We start from the raw sequence: 21236 nt of genomic DNA, 5'->3' as shown, positions 1-21236 counted from the left end.
CATCGAAGCAAAACTTGACATTATATTTCTGTAGTTCAACACTGAACTGTGATCAACAAATAGCGTGGAAGTTCGTCGGGATCGTAATACGACAAATGATGCATGCGTTAAATTAAATAATAGCTACTTTTGATAAAGTGGATACTTTCAAAAATCTAGGATTAATATTAACAGACGAAAACCATGTTCACGAACAGCGGCGCAAATCTGTCTTCAATATTGGGGGGGGGGGACAAGTAAGTTTTTTTTTTTTTTTAAGCGATGCTGAAAATATTTGTCAAGTAGAAAAGCAAATCTGTGGAGGATCAGGGAACAGAGTTGTCTTTAAAATTGGGAAGCGGGCAGATTTGAGACTTATTGTGGCGAGACATCAATTTCATCTCATTTTCCTTTGTGGCAATCGGACACAAATCATCACATTTTTTCCCCATAAAAACACATTTCAAATCAGATTATTGAGGAGACAGTCCCCCCAGTTCCAAGATTGGAGGGGACACGTCCCCCTCATCCCCCGGGATTTGCACCAGTGTTCACGAAGAATTTAAATGTCGACTAAAAGCAGGAAATTCATGTTATTATTCAGTTCAAAATGTATTGTCGTCGCGAATTGTCGAGGAATTTGAAGCTTAAAATATTTTAAACGATAATCATGTTTGTTGTGTTCTACGTTTGCGAAACATGGTCGCTTAATCTGGGGAAAAAACGCAGACTGAAAGTATTTGAGAATAAAGTCCTGTAAGAAATATTCGGATCCAAGAAGAAAGGGAATGGAAAATGGCGGAAACTTCATAACAAGGAACTACATAATTTATACCGTTTAACAAACATTGTTAGGGTGATCAAGTGTAGGAGGCTCAGGTGGGTAAGTCATGTAGCCAGGAAGGAAGAAAATATTAACGCTTTCAACGTCTTAACTGGAAGGCCGATCGGAAAACGGCCATTAGGAAGACCTAAGCACAGATGGGAGGACAATATTAAGATGGATCTCGCAGCAATAGAAATACAAAGTAGAAACTGGATCCAGTTGGCTAAGGAGAGAAGTTAGGGGAGACCTTTTGTGAAAGCAGTATCGAACGTTCGGTTTTCATAGGCCGTAGAGTTAGCTAATTAGTTAGATACAAATTATTTCCTGCAGGACAGGAAACATTCCTCCCTTTTTGTATTGTAATGGCAGCCTTTAGTTTGATAATGATTTCTCCGCTACAGGGTGCTAAGAGATTGGATTTTAAGAACTATCAAGAAGTAACGACAAAGCGAATATGAATTAGGGTTGTTAACGGCTCGAGCGGCTCGGCTCACGGTTTAGTTACCACCGAGCCGAGCCGAACCAACAGCTTACCAAACCGAGCCGGCTCGAGCCCTCGGCTCATTTGGGCCGAGCCGATGGCTCATCGCAACCGAGCCGGCTCGAGCCGATGGCTCACCTGAGCTGAACCGAACGAAGCCGATGGCTCATAGCAACCAAGTCGGTTCGAGCCGAAGGCTCACCTGATCCGAGCTGATGACTCGCCTCAGCCGAACCGAACCGAGCCGATGGCTCACCTGAGCCGAACTGAACCGAGCCGATTGCTAATCGCAACCGAGCCGAGCTGGTTGACATCACTAATATGAATTTGCATTTACCTTCTTGCAAAATTGGTAAACTTCATGATAAAACTCGCGCAGGAAGGAGTTAATAAGTGAAATGAGAGTCAAATAACAAGATAATATTTCCTTTATTTTCAACTTATCTTCAACGTTAGTACTATATATATATATATATATATATATATTTTTTTTGTTTTTGCACTTTTCTTATTAGTTTTTTTCTTTTTAACATAAAGACGATCAGTGCATCTGTATTTGAGGTCCAGTTCCGAGAACACTGCTTTCGTGAGGATGAAACCTAATATCTGAATCTAAGACCAATGCTCTACTTCCTTGATTCATTCAAATCATGATCAAGTTAGTTTCTTTCTTTTTTTTTAAAAAAAAAAAATAGCACTTTTTTTTTTTGTATTGTCTGGTCTCTACAGGATATTATTCATTGTGTTTATCCGCCAGAGTACCGGTTTAATCAGGATTCTTTCTTTCGCTGCGGTAACAAATTTACAACACATTAATCAAACAAGAGTGTATAATAAATTCCAGGCCACACACGTAATACAGCCTGACAAGGACGGAACCTTTGCTACAATTAAAAATAACAGCTACATACATTTTATGACGCTAACTCTTTTTATCTTACTTTATCATATCTTTTCCTTTTTCTATGCGTTACGTGTGAAAAGATTCACATGTGGGAACACTTTGAGATGAAGTTACTGACATTAATCCCTTGTGAAACGGGACCTTCTTCTTCTTTTTTTTTTCATTCATTTAAAGAGTGGTGTGGTCCAATGGGGCATATTTAGGTAATATGCCTTTCTGGGTTCTCAACGTGCTCAGGCCCTGCCACTTTGGTTTCCAACCGTCCGGTATTTTACCGGACAGTTCGGTTTTTGACCTCCTTATCAGGTGTCCGGTGTGGCCTCTAAAGCTGGTAAGGTTTATTTTTCAAGTATAAGTTGTGCATGCCATAATTATATTCGCAATTACATTTACTTTTCTGTTTTAAATGCGATGTATTATTGATGGTAGACTAAATACATCTATATACATATATATAAACTAACTAACTAACTAACTCTATGACCTGTGGAACCCGGAGGTTCAATGCCGCGTTGACAAAAGCTCTCCACTGACTTCTATCCTTAGCCAATTGAATCCAGTTTCTACTTTGTATTCCTATCTCTGCGAGATCCATCTTAATATTGTCCTCACATTTGCGCCTAGGTCTTCCTAATGGTCGTTTTCCGATGGGTTTTCCAGTCAAGACTTTGAAAGCGTTTCTACTTTCTTCCATTCTAGCTACATGACCTGCTCACCTAAGCCTCCTAGACTTGACGACCCTAACAATGTTGGGTAAACCGTATAAATTATGTAGTTCCTCCTTATGAAGTTTCCGCCATTCCCCATTTCCGTTTCTCTTGGGTCCGAATATTCTTCTCAGGATCCTGTTCTCAAATACTTTCAGTCTATGTTCTTCCCTCAGAGTAAGAGACCATGTTTCGCAACCATACAGAATAAGAGGCATGATTATCGTTTTATATATTTTAAGCTTCAAATTCTTCGACAGAATTCGCGACGACAAGATATTTTGAACCGAATAGTAACACGAATTCCATGCTTTTAGTCGACATTTAATTTCTTCGTGAATATGATTTTCGTCTGTTAATATCGATCCTAAATATTTGAAAGTATCCACTTTATCAAAAGTATTATTTAATATTTTGACGCATCCACAATTTGCCGTATTACGGTCCCGACGCACTTCCATGTATTTAGTTTTCTCTACATTTACTTCTAAACCCATGTCCCTGCAAGCGTTTAATAAGATCTGTGCATTTCTTTCTATTGTTCTCCTAGCATCCCCTATTAAATTTACATCATCAGCATATGCCATAACCTGGTGAATACCGATCAACTCTAGGCCCTGGTTGTTATCTCTGATTTTCCTTATGGCGTATTCCAGCACAAAGTTAAATAATAATGGCGATAACGCATCTCCTTGTTTCAGCCCATTTTCGACGTGAAAGCTCGTGGACAAAAATTTTCCTACCCGGCCTTTACTTTGGAATTCATTTAAACATATCTTAATTAATCTAATTAGCTTTCTCGGTATTCCAAGTTCTGTAAGAACGTTGTATAATGTTTCTCTCCTAACCGAGTCGTACGCCTTTCTAAAATCAATAAATAGTTGATGCACCGGGGTATTGTATTCCCACTTTTTTTTTTCGAGTATTTGGCGAATGGTAGATATTTGGTCGATAGTTGATCGATTTCGTCTAAATCCGCACTGATAATCTCCAATAACTTCATCTATGTATGGGGTCAATCTTGCTAATAGAATATTTGAAAGGACTTTATAGGATGTTGACAGAAGAGCAATGCCTCGATAATTATTACAGTCAGTTTTGTCGCCTTTCTTGTGAATTGAAACAATGATGGATTCTTTCTACTCTTGTGGCAATTATTCCTTGTTGTAGATAAGGAGAATGAGTTTGTGTATCTTGTTCCACAATTTTTCGCCTCCAGCTAAAATTAACTCAGCCGGAATTTCATCTACACCCGGAGATTTGTGTTTCTTTAATTTCTTTATAGCGTTTTCTACTTCTATTCGGTTGGGTTCTGGAATATACGGTTCTGCGGTGTGTCTCTCCTTTTCTCCACACACATTAATTTTTGGCTGCGTGTTCAGCAAATCGTCAAAGAAATCTTTCCATCTATTTAAGAGGCTATCCGTATCAGTGAGAACTGTTCCGTCTGCTTTCTTTAATATATGAGCACGAGGTTGATAGCTTTCTTAAATTCGCTGATCCCCTTATACATGTCCCGAATATTTTTATTTTTACTATTATCTTCGAATTACTTAATTTTAGCTTCCAAAAAATCGCGTTTCTTTTTGTTCTAAAAGTTTTGGAAGTTTCCCGCCTGATATCTGCTAAATTTTGTGTAGTTATTTCATTCGGATTTTGTAGCCAGCCTAATTTTACCTGTTTTCTCTTTTCTGCTAGATTAAGGTATTCCTGGTCGAACCATGGTTTGTTCCTACGTATTTCCGCGTGTCCCAATTTTTCTAATGCTATCTCTAATTTCAATCCAAGTATCCTCAACACTAGTGCACTCCGGGTCTTCTAAAACCGAGAATCTATTCGAAACTTCAATCTGATATTCCTCTCTTACCTGGCTCTCTTCTAATTTCTTTAAATTAAATCTCTCCGTTTTCGGACATTGAATATTACCTTTATTCAACGATAATCTCTCTCGTATTATCGCTACTACCAGGTAGTGATCAATGTCACAATCAGTCCCTATAAACGACCGGACATCAATTATGCTAGATTGCCTTCTTCTATCTACTAAAACGTGATCAATTTGATTATGTGTTTTTCCGTCTGGTGATGTCCAAGTGTATTTATGAACGTCACGATGTGGGAATTTTGTACTCTTCACGATTAGGTTTTCGGATGTTGCAAAGTTCACGAATCTAACACCGTTGTCATTATTTTCCTTATGCAGACTTTCGTTCCCTATAATCGGTTTGAAAATATCCTCTCGTCCTAACTTCGCATTGAAATCCCCTAATAGAATTTTCATATGGTATCGCGGGAGTTGGTCAAATATCCGTTTCACTTCTTCGTAAAAACTGTCTTTTATATCGTCACCCTTATCTTCAGTTGGAACATGTACATTTAGAACAATAATATCACACCACCATCCCTTAAGAGTAATAAAAGAAAGTCTGTCAGTAACAAATTCAACCCGTTTAATTGCTGATAATATTCGTTTGTGAACAAAAAAAACCCTGTTCCTAACTGGTGATTTTTATTTCCTTCCCCGTAAAAGAACGAAAACTTTCCGGAATTAACAGCTCCATTTCCTTCCCACCTAACTTCCTGAACTTCTATTAGGTCCATCCTGTATTTCTCTAACTCACTCGTTACGGATTTTAACGCGCCTGCCCTATAAAGACTTCTAATATTCCATGTTCCAAATCTCATGTCCATTTTCTTTTGCTGAGGTCGTGCCAAGTTATCAGTCCTTGTCCGAGGCTTTTGTGAATGTTTCTGAACAAGTGCCTTTTTTTACAGGATGAGGTTGTTAGCCTTACTCAAACCCCTAAGCTGGAGGACAACTCCTAGTCGTCTGTCCGCAACTGCTTATTCAGTATATTCGCAGCTAACCTCTATATCTAGAGGCCTTCTCCTCGATCTGCAACCTGAGGACGCGCCATGCCGTGGAGACAGGTACCCACGTTACACGAGTATATATCAGGGTGAGTCAAAAGTCCTTGGACACCTGCATAAGTTTGAAAATCGACGGGAAAAGTAAAAAGTGATGATGGGAACAGAGGTTTGATGAGGAGCCGAAACTTTTGGAGTGTATGTCATTCATGGCCGCCATCTTGAAATCCTCCATTTTGGATTCAAGTTATTTTTAAAAAACTGAAAGGGGATGTATGACACATTAAATAACACTAGCTTGAGCTCAGCAATTTAGTGGTGTAATTTGTTTTTTCCTATCTTATACAGTTCAGAAGTTATTAATGTTCAAAGGTGGGAAATTACCTTGATACTGACCCAGTTCTCTCTTTGTTCCAGGTGATCTAAAATGGGTTTGACACGTGAACAGAAGATCGAAATCATCCTTATATCAGGAGAACGCAGCTACCGAACAATAGCAGCTGACTACAACAGACGGCACCCAGACAGAGAACCGGTATCGCACAGCACGGTGGCTCACGTGATCACCAAATTCCGGGAGACGGGCTCTGTTCAAGATAGTGCACGTAGTGGGCGACCAAAGACTGTCAGCAATGAGGAAACTGCAACGGCGGCTGTTGCGTCGTTTGTGAAAAGTCCTAAACGAAGTACCCGTCGTGTGTCCCTAGCATGTGCAATAAGCCAATCCTCCGTTGTCCGGATACTGCACACCAATCAGTGGCATCCTTACAAGCTGCACATGCAACAGAAACTGAACGAGGATGACCCTAATCGCCGGTTGGAGTTCTGCATGTGGGCTACTGAACAATAGGAACTGGATCCTGCGTTTGCCAAGGGCATACTGTTCAGCGACGAGGCGTATTTCACTTTGAACGGGGAGGTTAATCGACTGGGTTGACCCAAGTCGAGAACATAGTCCAGCCCAGGTGATGGTATGGTGTGTCATATGGGGCACCCGCATCATTGGGCAATTTTTCATTTACAACACCTTACCTGCACCACAGTATCTGATGCTGCTGCAGGACCTTGTGTTCCCTGCCACACTGAACGCAGACGGCATTTTCCCATTTTATTTTCAGCGCGATGGAGCCCCTCCACACTGTGGACTTGGTGTCCGTGAATGGTTGGATGAACAACTGCCAGGGAAGTGGATTAGTCGGCGTGATCCCGTGTAGTGGAAGCCCAGATCCCCTGACTTAACGCCCTTTGATTTTTATCTATGGGGACATCTTAAGCAGATAGTGTATGCTGAGACAATCCGTGATTTGAGACACCTGGAGGAACGCATCCAACAAGCCTGTGACCAAATTTCAGGAGACATTCTCCTCCATGTGCAGTCGGAGTGGTTGCGGCGACTACAGTTGTGCATTGCACGGGATGGACACCACGTAGAACATGTGTTGTAGCATTCAGTATCAAGGTAATTTCCCATCTTTTAACATTAATAACTTCTAAACTGTACAAGATAGAAAAAAAAAAAAAACAAATCTCACCACTAAATTCCTGAGCTCAAGCTAATGTTATTTGATGTGTCATATATCCCCCTTCCCATTTTAAAAAATGACTTGAATCCAAAATGGCGGATTTCAAGATGGCGGCCATGAATGACACTCCATGGCCATACACTCTAAAAGTTGCGGCCCCTCATCAATCCTCTGTTCCCATCATCACTTTTTACTTTTCCCGTCGATTTTCAAACTTATGCAAATGTCCAATTACTTTTGACCCACCATATATATATACTGTACATATGCCGACTCAACCAAAACTAGAATAACTAAGTTTAATAAATGATTCGAAAGTAACTAAAGTTATTAGGTTCGAACTCCGAATCGCTTAATTTTATGGGAAGTAACCACTTTCAGGTTGTTAACTTTTTATTTTTTATTTTTTAACGAGTGATGTCACAATCTTAAGAGTATACGTACTCCAGGAGGGTGTCCGGTATTTCCATTTTCAAAAGTTGGCAACCCTATCCGCCATTCTTTATCACCTGGAATCAGTGGCGGATCTTAAGGGGAGTTATATTGGTAAGCATTACAATTATATCGTTACAAACTAAAGGAAGAGAACTTACCTAATAAAAAAAATAAAATAAAATCTTTCAGATTTATGTCCAACAATTATACTCCTTAAACTAATTGAAGTCGAGCGATTGATGAAAGTGAATTATGCTGAGATAACACAGGTTCGCGACAATTAAAAAAAAAAATCTTCTGATTCTTATAGATTTTTGCATGCTGAATACTTGACAAATACTCAACAAATTCTACCACGTAAAGCTCTCTTGCATATTTAGATTTACAGCTTCCGCAGCTACCATTGAAGGAACAGTCTTGTGAGCTATTTCTATTAGTAAATCCTTGTAGTTAACATCAATTCTAAAATATTGATAAGGAGTACAAAATAAGGGAAAATACAAGGCAGTATTGGGAGGAGATGAGGAAATTTAAATATATAGTGGGAGAACGGACACATTGCACTAGTGTTGAATGCTTAAGCGGGAAACTGAAAATAGCGAAAAGCGAAAGAGAACCAGCAGAAATATGAAATAACAAAATATTTCACAGGTCAACAGAGTGGCTACTGAACATCTATCAATCATAAATATGTCATCAATAGCAATTGCAATTCTGTTTTACGTGTTAATGAAGTGGAGGTCTCTGAGAAATTAATTATTGAGAATTAAATCTTTCAGTTGAACGTCCCACTGTTATTCCCTTTCGGCTAAGGTAAACCGACGATTAAGGTAGCTGAATGATGATGGAAGAATTGGTGGAATGAGAATGTAGCAGGAAATTGGAGTACCTCCAAAAACCCACGGACACGAGGTTGTCCACCACAAACTTGCCCGTACCGAATCAGGGACCCCGGGCACCAGAAGTAAGCCCTCTACCTCTGAGCCACCGTGTTCTCCTTAAGTTAGCGTGTTATACTCCATTATTTTGCAAGCAAACTGTAAGTGATGGAAAAAAATAAAGGTCATTTTGGGACTCAGCATGCCCGAAAACATAATAATCAGTGAAATAAATTCATGCAGCTGACAAAAAATTATTTTTACAGAACTGTGATAACTCATGGCATGAGAGTGTGAGAGAAAATGAGAGAATCCCCGTGGAATTCCATGGACACGATGTTATAGGGGAGGGCAGAGCAAAACAGCTTACTTCAACAGCCTCAAGTGGCAATAGGTAAAGAGGGCAGAGCAAAACAGTTAACTTCAACAACCTCAAGAGGAAAGGAGGGCAGAGCAAAACAGTAAACTTCAACAACCTCAAGAGGAAAGGAGGGCAGAGCAAAACAGTTAACTTCAACAACCTCAAGAGGAAAGGAAGGCGGAGCAAAACAGTTAACTTCAACAGCCTCAACTGGCAAGAGGAAAGGAGGGCAGAGCAAAACAGTTAACTTCAATAGCCTCAAGTGGCAACTAAATTAGGATGAGGAAAGTAAGGATGGTACCAAGATCGAGACTAGCCTCTGTAACTATCGCGTCGGTCTCATCTTGAAATTTTGAGACGACCTCGAGACGGGTGTTCATAAGTCGACACGAGACCATGACTCAACATGCCGACACTTGCTCGAGACAAGACAGGCACTTGTGATTCAAATCGACACCAGATGAAATCAACTCAGCTTCCATCTCTATCTTGAATATTGACTCAAATTTCCTTTACGCAAAATTCATTGCATTGTTAAATTATTATTATTATTATTATTATTATTATTATTATTATTATTATTATTATTATTATTATTATTATTATTATTATTATTATTATTATTATTATTATTAAGTAATCTGCCTGTTGACACGTCCTGGGACTAATGAGTCTTTTCTTTCTTAGGTCCGGGTCTGGTTATAAAGTCGGTGACTATTTCTGGATTAGTTTTTGTTGATTTATGAATGACAAAGTCACGGTTATAGGTTGAAATTGCTGGTTTAACATGATCAATAATCCGTTTATACAATATTTGTTTAAATACTTTCAGAAAAGTACATAAAATTGGCATGAGTCTAAAATTAATAATTTCACATTTATTTTTAGATTTAGGCATCAGGCAGACTAACGAGGATTTCCATTTATCAGGAAAGGTGCAAGTTTTAATGGAGAGGTTGAAAGCAATCCATAAGGAATACAGCCTTTCATTATATACGAAGGTATTCAATTAGGTTCTACAGTTGTTCTGGACTTTAAACTTTCTATTGCCATTTTAATTTCTTATAAATAAATGTCATTAACACACAGAGTTTCTAGAATTTCATTCCCGTTCCTTGATAAGATGTTTACCATTGTCACACTCGGGTTAGAGGCAAAATATTGAGCAAAAGTATTAGCTTTTTTGTCAGTATGAAGTAGGTCCAGCCCTTCAAACTTCAGTGTAAACCAAAGAGATGTTTAGTCCTATTTTTTAAGCCTCTTGTCAGGTAAAAGATTTACTGCAAGAAAGCTTTCACTAACGACTGCATCATCTCTAGGCAATTTCCATTAGTCCTATTTTTTTAAGTCTCTTGTCAGGTAAAAGATTTACTGCAAGAAAACTTTCACTAACGACTGCATCATCTCTAAGCAATTTCCATTAGTCCTATTTTTTTAAGTCTCTTGTCAGGTAAAAGATTTACTGCAAGAAAACTTTCACTAACGACTGCATCATCTCTAGACAATTTCCATTAGTCCTATTTTTTAAGTCTCTTGTCAGGTAAAAGATTTACTGCAAGAAAACTTTCACTAACGACTGCATCATCTCTAGGCAATTTCCACTGACCCCCCAACATAAATGTTTGTGACTTCTGGTTATAGACATATTTGAAAGATCATGTCGGTTTTTGCCTGATCTAAAGCCAAACATTAGCTTCCAGCGACATGCTGCTATGATTTTTTTTACCAGAATTGCTGCAAGCAATCGTCGACCATGCCATGTTGCTGAATGGTAGGCCATATTGAACAGGTAATATAATTATACTTCCCAGTATACGCGCCCGAATCACCATAATCATGTGTTCCATTTTTCCTACCCTTCTTCCTGGACTCATACCATGCTCTAACTACAGCGCCGCACTTCACCTGGTTGCAAAAAATTCTCTCACTTTCTTTTTTTTATGTAACTCTTGAATGCATTGAATTAACATATCTAAAAAAAAAGCTTCAGACTCCTACGTTCATTAGAGCCCGTGCTGTACCACTCAGAACACCATTATTTTAATTATAACCACTATGCTGTATATATACCGTACTGCAACTGCTTAGAAAAATATGGAAGTAAAACTATTTTTAAAGTAAAGCTATTACCTAAAAGTAAACAAAATCATTTTTTATAGGTAAAAGTACGTCTTGTCGTACTACCAAAATGAAAGATACGAAACATAAACGGAAACTGAACCAACTACATTGTAATGTACCACGTGCTTGTGTTTATAAACATCACAAGTGCTCTTGTTTGTAAACAACAACCATATGTATTTTATGATGGACTACTACGCTGTATGTTGGATTACTACAAGAAGCAGAAGACAGTCCACTAACACTACTTAGTCACATGACGATAAGGAAGCAGCAGCGTCACAGTTGCGTGAAGCGCTAATACAGAGAAAATAATTTAACGAACAGTTACCAGTTTGCGACTGGTTACCTTTCTTTTAGCTTGCTTGAAGCTTTAAGAGACATCTAACTTAAAAGCTTTAGTCTGCTGTGAAACTTTAGGCTTTTCTTTTCTCTCTTTCTCTCTCTCTCTCTCTCTCTCTCTCTCTCTCTCTCTCTCTCTCTCTATTTTTTTGTTTGTTTTAGCTTTAACTTTTGCAATATAAATTGTAAAGCAATAACCAAAGAAAAATAGCTTTTACAAATTTACTAAAACAGGAGAAAAATAATAAAATGCACTAAACAGATATTTATATTAGGGTAAAATAAAGGATTTAGGTCTACAAGCACTGAGGGAAAAATAAAATAAAATTTTTGAGTTGTACGTCCCACGGTTATGCCGGTTAGGCTAAGGGAAACGGTGATGATGAGGGATGAATGAAACGGTGGAATGAAGAAAGTGTGAGAACCGCGAGAAAACCCACGCACACGGTCTTTGTCCACCACAAAGTTCATTTGGCGGGAGCAGGGTTTGAACCCGGGACCCCAAGCACAAGAGGTGAACGCTCTACCACTTTTTTTTTAATAGTCACTTTATTTTCCTATATACATGGTATTACAGAGTAGATTTACAATGGAGAACAAACATGTCTGATCAGCAAAGTGAAGAAATAAAGTGATGGTTTTATCCTACTTGTCCAATACCACCTTAAGAAAGTTTTCAAACGTTTTGTTTTCCTCCAAACACTGACACGTCTTCCATCTTGTTCATCTCAAAAAATCCATGTAATCTTCCACTGTGAGGAAAGATCTATAGCTGCCAATATACCAAAGAGTATTGGCTATTAGCCATGATACAGCGTTATTTTTAGATTTCGGATAGTACTTGTAATCAGGGTAAATTATTATTTCAGGCAAGATAGCATTGGGGGATGTACGACATATTAACGCTAGCATCGTTACAAGTTGTATCCAAATGTTCTTAACGGTAGTACACGTTGTAAGTCTATGTATCAATGTATCATCATCTCCACATTTTGCACAGGCACTTGCATCGGAACGTTGTATCGCGGATAGGCGTTTGTTTGTCGGGAATAAATCATGTATAACCATATACCAAAAACTTTTCACCTGAGATGTCAAAAAGGTACAATGCAAATTAGACCATATTTGGGACCAATGTCTGCATGGATTTTTTGTGACTATTCTTGGTACATATTTGGTAGTAGATCTGTCCAAGAGAAACTTATATAAAATTTTTGAAGTCTGACATATTCCAGGCACTTCCGTGGGTAAATAACTCCATTCAAGTATAATTGTTTGCATATATTTTGGGCTATGTTTTATGTAATAATAATTTGGTGGATTTGGGGCAGGTAATTGTGGTGTCCAGCAACGTAGCCATTGACTTGTGTGTGTATCATCAAGATGAAACAAGGTGTAGGTGCGCATGAGAAGTAAAGCTTTACATTTAAGATCTATATTAATTAATTTTAACCCTCCTAGATTGTAATCATTCATCATAACTTCTTTTGCATTTCTAAAATAGCACCCTGTCCAAATAAACCATCCGATTACTAACTGGAGTTTCTTAACATATGTATCTGGTATTTGATAAATTTGTGCAGCATACAATAGCTTTGAACAGAGATACGTGTTCACGTACCAAATTCGCTGAACAAGATTTAAATTTCGATACCGAACTATTGCACTATAATGTCTAATTGCATTCACAATTGGAGTCCAAATTGCATTCTCTTGATCGTCTTCTCCACAAGTAAACGTAATTCCTAGAATTTTCAGTTTTTGTTCCGAATCATATTGCACAAGATTTGATGACATAGCTCTCCATGACCAATTATTAAACATCATGCATTTACTTTTGTTAAAATTTATTTTAGCGCCACTCGCAGAACAATATCTTGTTAAAGTACGTTGTACATGTATCATTTGTTCAGTAGTAGTACATGTTACCGTGACATCATCTGCAAAGGCCACCACAGTTATAGTGCGGAAATCATGAAAATTGGCTTCCTTGTAGCAAATTAGTGTTCGTAATAATGGTTCTATTGCTAGTCCAAAAAGTAGCATAGACAAAGGACATCCTTGACGGATCCCTCTCTGAATTTTGATTGGTGTGCTTAAGTGGCCATTAATTTGTAACTGAGGGGTAGCGTTTGTATGTAGATCTTGTATGTTTTTAATGAATCGTGGTGCGATGTTATAAGCAGCTAAAACGGCATAAAAATAATTATGTTCCAATAAGTCAAACGCATTTTGAAAATCTACAGAGAGTAAACATGCTGGCACTTTCCGAAAACGAAAATATGCAATAATGTCACGGATTGTACTTAGTGCATAATAAATATTCTTTTCTCGAGAGAAGGCTGTTTGATTGTCGCCTAGTATTTTGTCGACAAAGAGGCTGATGCAACGTTTATAAACTTTAGTGATTATCTTGATGTCTGTGTTTAAAAGCGTAATAGGTCTAAAATTTTGAATGTGTCCAGACGTTCCCTTTTTGGGAATCATAATTATTATCCCGTTGTTTTGAAGTACATTGCCGTGTTCGAATATTTCGTTACTAATTTTTGTGAAGACGTCTCCAATGATATCCCAATATTTTTCGTAAAACATATAAATAATTCCATCTTTACCAGGGCTGGTATGCTTACTTGTAGATTTAATTTCAGTGAACAATTCTTCTTTTGAAATGGGTGCAATCAAACTGTTATTATCAATATCTGACAATGAACCTGTTAAGTTATCAAAAAGGAAAGGCCATTCATCATCTTTCGCCTGGTTGGCTGTAAAAAGATCTCTATAATATTCCTGAAATTGAGTCATAAGCTCTGAAAACGCTGTTATTTTTCTCCCATCAACTGTGGTTATATAGTCTATAAAATTATTGTTTTTCCGTTTGAGTGTTTGAACTACATGATAGAGTGTCATGCGTTCATTCGTCAATAAATCGGCAGTTTGAATATTATGTTTATAGGTATCGAAGTATTGCCTTTGTTTTATTAAAATTTTTGCTTTTATTTCTTTTACACGCCAATAGGTCTGGGGAGTCGCATTAGCTTTCCACAAATCATTTAATACACTATATAAAAATTCTAAAGTATTTCTACTGTCCCGTTGTTTTTCGGCACTCATCCATTGAAAAAACTTCATAATTTTTTCTTTTGTATAGCGTACCCACCAAGCGTTTAATGTAGGAAAATATTTTTGTTGGGTACACCAGTACTTCCATTTTTCATTAAATAGCAGCTTTGTATCGTCGGAAAACAAAAGCTGTTCATTCAGTTTCCAATACGAACGTCCATATGTCTTATGTGTAATACCTTGAACTTTTAATATTAGGGAGACCGCTGCATGATCAGAAAAGGAGGTCGGAACAATTGAAAGTGAGCATACATTATGTAATATTTGTTGGGAGACATACATTCGGTCAAGCCGTGATTTAACTGTCGAAGTTATGTACGTATATTCAATATATGTATATTGAGTAATCCAAACATCGTGTAGCTTTAGTTGTCGCACTATATTGTCCAATGCATGACATTTATTAAAATGTCCTGTTGTATCTTCTTTTCTCAAGACACTGTTAAAATCGCCACATAACACAATATTGGTCGTTGTTGGTGGTATTAGGGGTATAAGGTCTTCATTAAAAAAGATTTCACGTTCAATCCGTTTCGTTGTTCCAGAAGGACTATATACATTAATATACAGGACATTATCACACACCACACTGATACCTCTCCCTGATATAATTCGATGCACTTGGTCTACCGATATTCCTTTTTTTATTACAAAAGCAGTACCTCTCCCATCTAACCCGATATTCACATATGCATTGTAATTTTGTACAAATTCGAATTCCGAAAACACAACTTCCTGTAAACTCAAAATGTCGAAATCATGGATTTTAATAAAATCCACCAGTGCTCGTTTTCTTATAGGACTTGTAAAAGCATTGATATTTAATGTACCTATACGCCTGGCATTGGGAACTACAATATTCATTACTTCTTAGTTAGTAAATATAGCTGCATATATATGGGTGTATACATACGTTCAGATTTAATTTGACCTAGTAGATCCAAAAATATCAACACTTTTCATGTTTTCTGCGCATGTAAATGGACAGAAGTAGAAACGAACATTATAGATGCATTTCATGGAACCACAGTAAATATACAAAAGTAAGAAAAAACTATGTTGAAGGCTCGTTCATATTAGAATCATTCTGTACTTTTTCTGATTCTTTGCTCTGTAAGAGGTGTTGATTGCCAGTCTGACCTTGTCTTTGGCTGAGCTTCCTTTTCTTTTTCTTCGTTGAACATAATGATGGTGTACCGGTTTCTTCCCCATCCCGTAGCGTGGAGACAACACCAGTTTCGTTCATATTTCCCGCACTTATAGTCGCCTCGTGCACATTTGCTGACTTTGCGTCAGCTGAACCGGGTTGTTCCGGTGAAACTTTCTCGGCAAAAGCATCACTTTGATTGGAGACCTCAGTGTTAGAACAAACGGTAGTATGTACGTGTTTGGTCCTTTTGCTTGTACTCTGTTCATGTATTTGTTCTTGAAGGGTTAATGCTTGTTGGTTGGATAAGGTACTGAGCAAAGTCGGAAATTCAGTTTCAAAACATGAGTCAGCAAGGACAGGATCTTGATTTATTGGCTGTGCCTGTGCTAGAGGAAGTCTATCTTTTTCGTTAGCACTAATGCAAGCACTTACAGAGCTGGATGCACCAGTCGGCTCTTTTTTGAAGGGTGTAATATTGCTGTTACTACTTGGTATCGTTTGCTCTGGTAATAAATCATGTAATGTCGTATTGTGGGACGGTTCCCTTTTTTGACGGTTTTTGTTCAATAAACAACTATGCACAAGATGTTGGTCTGAGCCACACAAAAAACATGTTGGTGGCTGGCCATAGTAAGATACTGTTGCACGATGACCATTGATTAAGAGTCGGGAGGGGATATGCTGTTTGATTTCCATGTAGACTAGTCTATTCCCATTATTTACAGGAAAGAGAAATTTTTCTGACCACTGTTCTTCCACAATTTTTTTAATGTTTCCGTACTTACGTAAGTCAGCACTGATTGATGGATTTTCAACTTCCATAGGCAAATTGACTATTTTAACTTTTGTTACATCCTCATTTACACTCGTTATGAACACGTCACTTACAGTGCCGTCTTCATGCTTGAAAAGTAACTTATCCGGCAAAGTTCGTAAAATATTGTCCATGGCACTTTGGGATATAAATTTGACATATATACAATACTCATCACTATTTAACTGCAAGCCCTCGATTTGATCAATATGTAACTTGACAACATCTGCTAACCAAACATGAACTTCAAAAGGTTTTGGTCGAACACTCATTGTCTGTCTATCAAATGAAAATTTAACTGTATTTTGCCTTACCTTTTTATTCATAACTGTGTTTCTCTTCTACTGGTGCAAAACAAGAGTTTATGCAAATAAACAGATTTTCTGTCGATATATCTATTAAAGAAGATAATGTGATATGTTTACAGCACGAAACTCACAGAAAAGCCTGCCCTATTGCACAGCGCGCAGAGGCATCCACACACTTCAGCAACCACACACAGACTACCACTGAGCCACCGCGGCACCCTACAAGCATTGGGAGTGAGTCCTCAACTTTGGGAGACATCCAGTGCTCTTTAGTTTAAGTTCCTTTATTTTTTTTCAATAAAAATATCCTTATGAAAGCGTTTTGATATTATTTACATTTTAGTCTTTATTCAATATCCTTGCAATTAGTTCATTTGTAACCAACCAAATTTCTGTGATGGTTTGGGTTGTATAGACAGTAGACATTCAATCATTATTTATAAATAAATTAATTTTAACAAGAATTTTAGGAATGATCTAAAAAAAATGGGTCAAAAGATTGCGATCTTGATCAATAATTAGCTTTTAGATCAGGGTCCACAAAATTTTTGAACGACCCTAAATCGAGTTTTTGTATTTTCTATGGAATAAGACATCATACTAAGTTAAGTGATAGTTTGAGTTTGGCTACAATCAGTGGTGTATTTACGATTTTGTTTCGGGGGGGCTTTGCTAACTTTCGGGGAGGGCTTTGACTGAAAATGTAAAAATTCTGCAAGATATTTCATATACTTTACTATAGTAAGTAAGATTTCGGGGGGGGGCTTAAGCCCGGAAGCCCCCCCCCCTAAATACGCCACTGGCTACAATATATGTAATTCTCCTAGAGTGACCAGATTCTGACAAGCGAAAAGTAGGACACAATTACATGGTATATGGTAGTATATTGTAGCCTACTGCGTCGGCAATACGCATGTCCTCATTTCATTTAACGTTAACCTTAAGGTTAGTTTAAAGGGACAAGTTTCGCCGCTAGATGTCACTACAGTCTTCGTATCTCATGTATTTTTTACCTTTCACGAAAATTAACGATTTCTCTTATAAATTTCAACCTAGAGACTTCAAATTTTTTAGAGAAGGAACTTCATAATCTATCCAAGGGAATAATCCGTGCTGATTTTTTATTTAGCATTTTCTTTATTGTTGAAATAGCTTGAATGTTGAAATGGATATCCAAACCTTTAACAATGTAACTGTTTCAACAATGACGAAAATTCTAAATAAAAAATCGGCACAGATTGTTCTCTTGCATAGATTATGAAGTTTCTTCTCTAAAAATTTGAAGTCTCTAGGTTGAAATTTGTAAGAGAAATTGTAAATTTTCGTGATAGGTAAAAAATACATGTAAGAGATACGAAGATTGTAGTGACATCTAGCGGCAATACTTGTCCCTTTATACCAACCTTAAGCTAATCATTTGTTTTTGTTAAAAACAAAATAATTGAACAACAGTATTGAAGGAATTCAACACAACTCCAAATCCATTGATGAATGACAAAGTAGTTTATTTTTATGAACGTACAGAGAAACTTCGTGTTTTGCTAAATACTTTTTTTTTTTCGATTTTCGGATGCCGCCTCCAAATTTCGTCCCCCAATTACTAATCACCATTCCTCGTTTAAAGGAATCATCCCGAGATCCGAACTTGTGTCCACAGATTAAAAGCAGCTCATTTAACATCTGTGTACACCCAGGAGGAATAGCATAGTTGAATAAACAGAAAATAAATAAAACGAGCCCCAAAGTCTCTCTCTCTCTATCCCATATACAGGCACGTAGCCAGGAGTTCGTAATAGGGGGGTCCGAGACATGAAATACTGTGGTTATCACACCAGAGTTCGATTATTCTGAACTATTTTACTGGTAACATATATTGGTTTGTTTAGTCTGGATTTTGTAATGGGGGAGGGGGGAGAGTTTGATATGAAATATTGTGGTTATCATACCAAGAGCTTGATCAATTTAAACTATTTTACTAGCAACATATATTGGTTTCTTAAGACTTTAAAATTAGGACATGTTAGCAAGGGCGCCGATTTCTCTGTAAATTTGGGGGGGTCCATTCAGATGTAGAAGGCATCAGGATATGAGGATTTTAAGACAAATTGCATTTAAATTGTGCCAATATATTGTATATTCATAAATACAAGAGGGCCCACATGACCTTTGCGGGGACAGGGCGCTTTCGGCCCCCCAGGATCGGCGTCCATGCATGTTAGTAAGTATTTTAGTAACAAACTATGAAGAAATCTCGAATGAAAGAATATTTATAAAAATATTTTTAAAAATTTACCATATCTACGTTCCTTCTTTTGTTCATCCAAATATAACAATATTCCTTCATTATGACCTCAACTATTAAAAAAAAAGTACGTATCCAATAATGTATTGTAAAATATTTTATATCTGCGTTCCTTTCTCTGTTGAATCAAATGTTAACAGGTCTTGCTTTCCACATAACTTTTTTGTTTTATTATTCCGTCAACTACTGTCTGTTCGAAATGACAAGTCAAAGGACCAGTAGAAAACATTTTCTGAAATAACATATTTGATACTACAGGGAAGCGATGATAAAAAAAATTATTTTTTATTTTTATATTTATTTTTATCTTTATATTTTTATCATTATTTTTAACGCTGTTTTTTTCTATTTCTTGTTTCTTTTTGTTTCGTCCTTCCTTAATTTTTATTTCTGGTCTCGAAGGGGGGGGGGTTCGGACCCCCCGGACCCACCCCTTGGCTACGTGCCTGCCATATACTAAGATTGGTCTAGATGCATTGGATTTTAAAAAAAAAACTTCAAAATATGCCCAAACAACAACAAAAAAAGTTCTAATAACCTTCATGGAAAGATAAAAAAAGAAAGTGACCAAGGATTAACCTATAGTAAATCTTTATTCATACTAAGAAAAAAATGTCTCGGACCATTTATCTGGAAGTAATGAATCCAGCTCTTTATAGGAGAGAACCATTTATCGCGCATGTTTCCCCAAAATTGGCGGAAGAATACTAAAGAATCGCTATTTTAACTAAAGCATTAGATTAGTCTAGTTTCGCCTCCTTAGTTAGACGTCAGTCGGCTCTAACAAACAGAAAAAGAAATAAAAGCATTGTAGAAAGGCGTAGGATACACGATTAATTCATGGTGCATAAGTGTGGCGCTAATAAAGGCGTGGAAGGTGAAACAGACATTAAAATTTATTTTATAGGAATAGAGAAATAATTATTTATGTAAAGACAATAAGAAATTTCAAGTCGGAGATTCGTGTGGAACACAACACGCGAAAAGATGAAGCTTTGTAGTAACAAAATCTGAAAAAATACAGTTCAAAAATCGTTATAAACAAACAAACAAAAATGAAGAAAATTTTATAAGTAGAATGCAAAATATGATGAACAAGAGTTGGAAAATGTAAAGCAAAATATTATATTAGTGACACAATTATTTCAAAAAACCCAATATAGCTCAGGCAGTCGTTTAAGGCTGGATATTCAACACAGGTAGAAAAGAAAGAAAGTACAAACATGCAAAAACATTGCAAGGATAAAGAAAGCTAAATGAAAGCGGTATCTATGAGCAAAGATACCAGAAATATTGAAATGTGCTATTTCTGTTTATCGGCACTCTTGATGTTCATGTGTATGTCCTCTTAAGATATTTACAGTAAGTAATGCACTTTTGTTTTGCAAAAAAAAAACTTGTAACTTGTAAACAAAATTAGTCGGTCTCGAGTTCGCACTAAGCTGTCAATATTATCCATTCACAACTTTCTGCTAGAATTCTATGTTAATACTTTATACTTTTTCCGTTTTCATGCTAATCGTGGTTAAAGACTAACTGGGTCTGGTATAATTATGACACAAATTTCTTTCCGCCATCTCCTTCCATTTTTAGATGAGAAAGAAACTACAAGGTTGTTCAAAATTGAGAGTACACCCAAATAAAATTGTAACAATGTAGAAAATATAAACGTATAGGCATTGAAGTATTTAGGGGGGCTTCCGGGCTTAAGCCCTCCCCGAAATCTTACTTACTATACTAAAGTATATGAAATATCTTACAGAATTTTCACATTTGCAAGCAAAACCCCTCCCGAAAGTTAGCAAAGCCCCCCCCGGAAACAAAATCGTAAATACGCCACTGCGTATAGGTAAAGAACAGCGCGGATATACAAAATCGTATCTACAATATCTCTATGCGTGTTTTTTGTTTCTCAGTTGTGTCTTGTGCATGCGCTCTGACTATGTGGGTGCTCCGGGGCACCAGCACCCACACAAATAATCTTGTGGATGAGGTGCACTCACAAGATTTTTAGTTTGGTATAAACAAAATAAAATAAGTATTTGTCACTTGTCATTATCAGAAAATAATAAGCGATTAAAACAGAGATTGAAGTAAAAAAAAAAAATTTAACTTCT

This window comes from Thermobia domestica, chromosome 2 (assembly GCF_964235325.1).
Source record: "Thermobia domestica chromosome 2, izTheDome1.hap1.1, whole genome shotgun sequence".
Taxonomy (NCBI): domain Eukaryota; kingdom Metazoa; phylum Arthropoda; class Insecta; order Zygentoma; family Lepismatidae; genus Thermobia; species Thermobia domestica.
Note: the sequence above shows the minus strand (reverse complement) of the source record.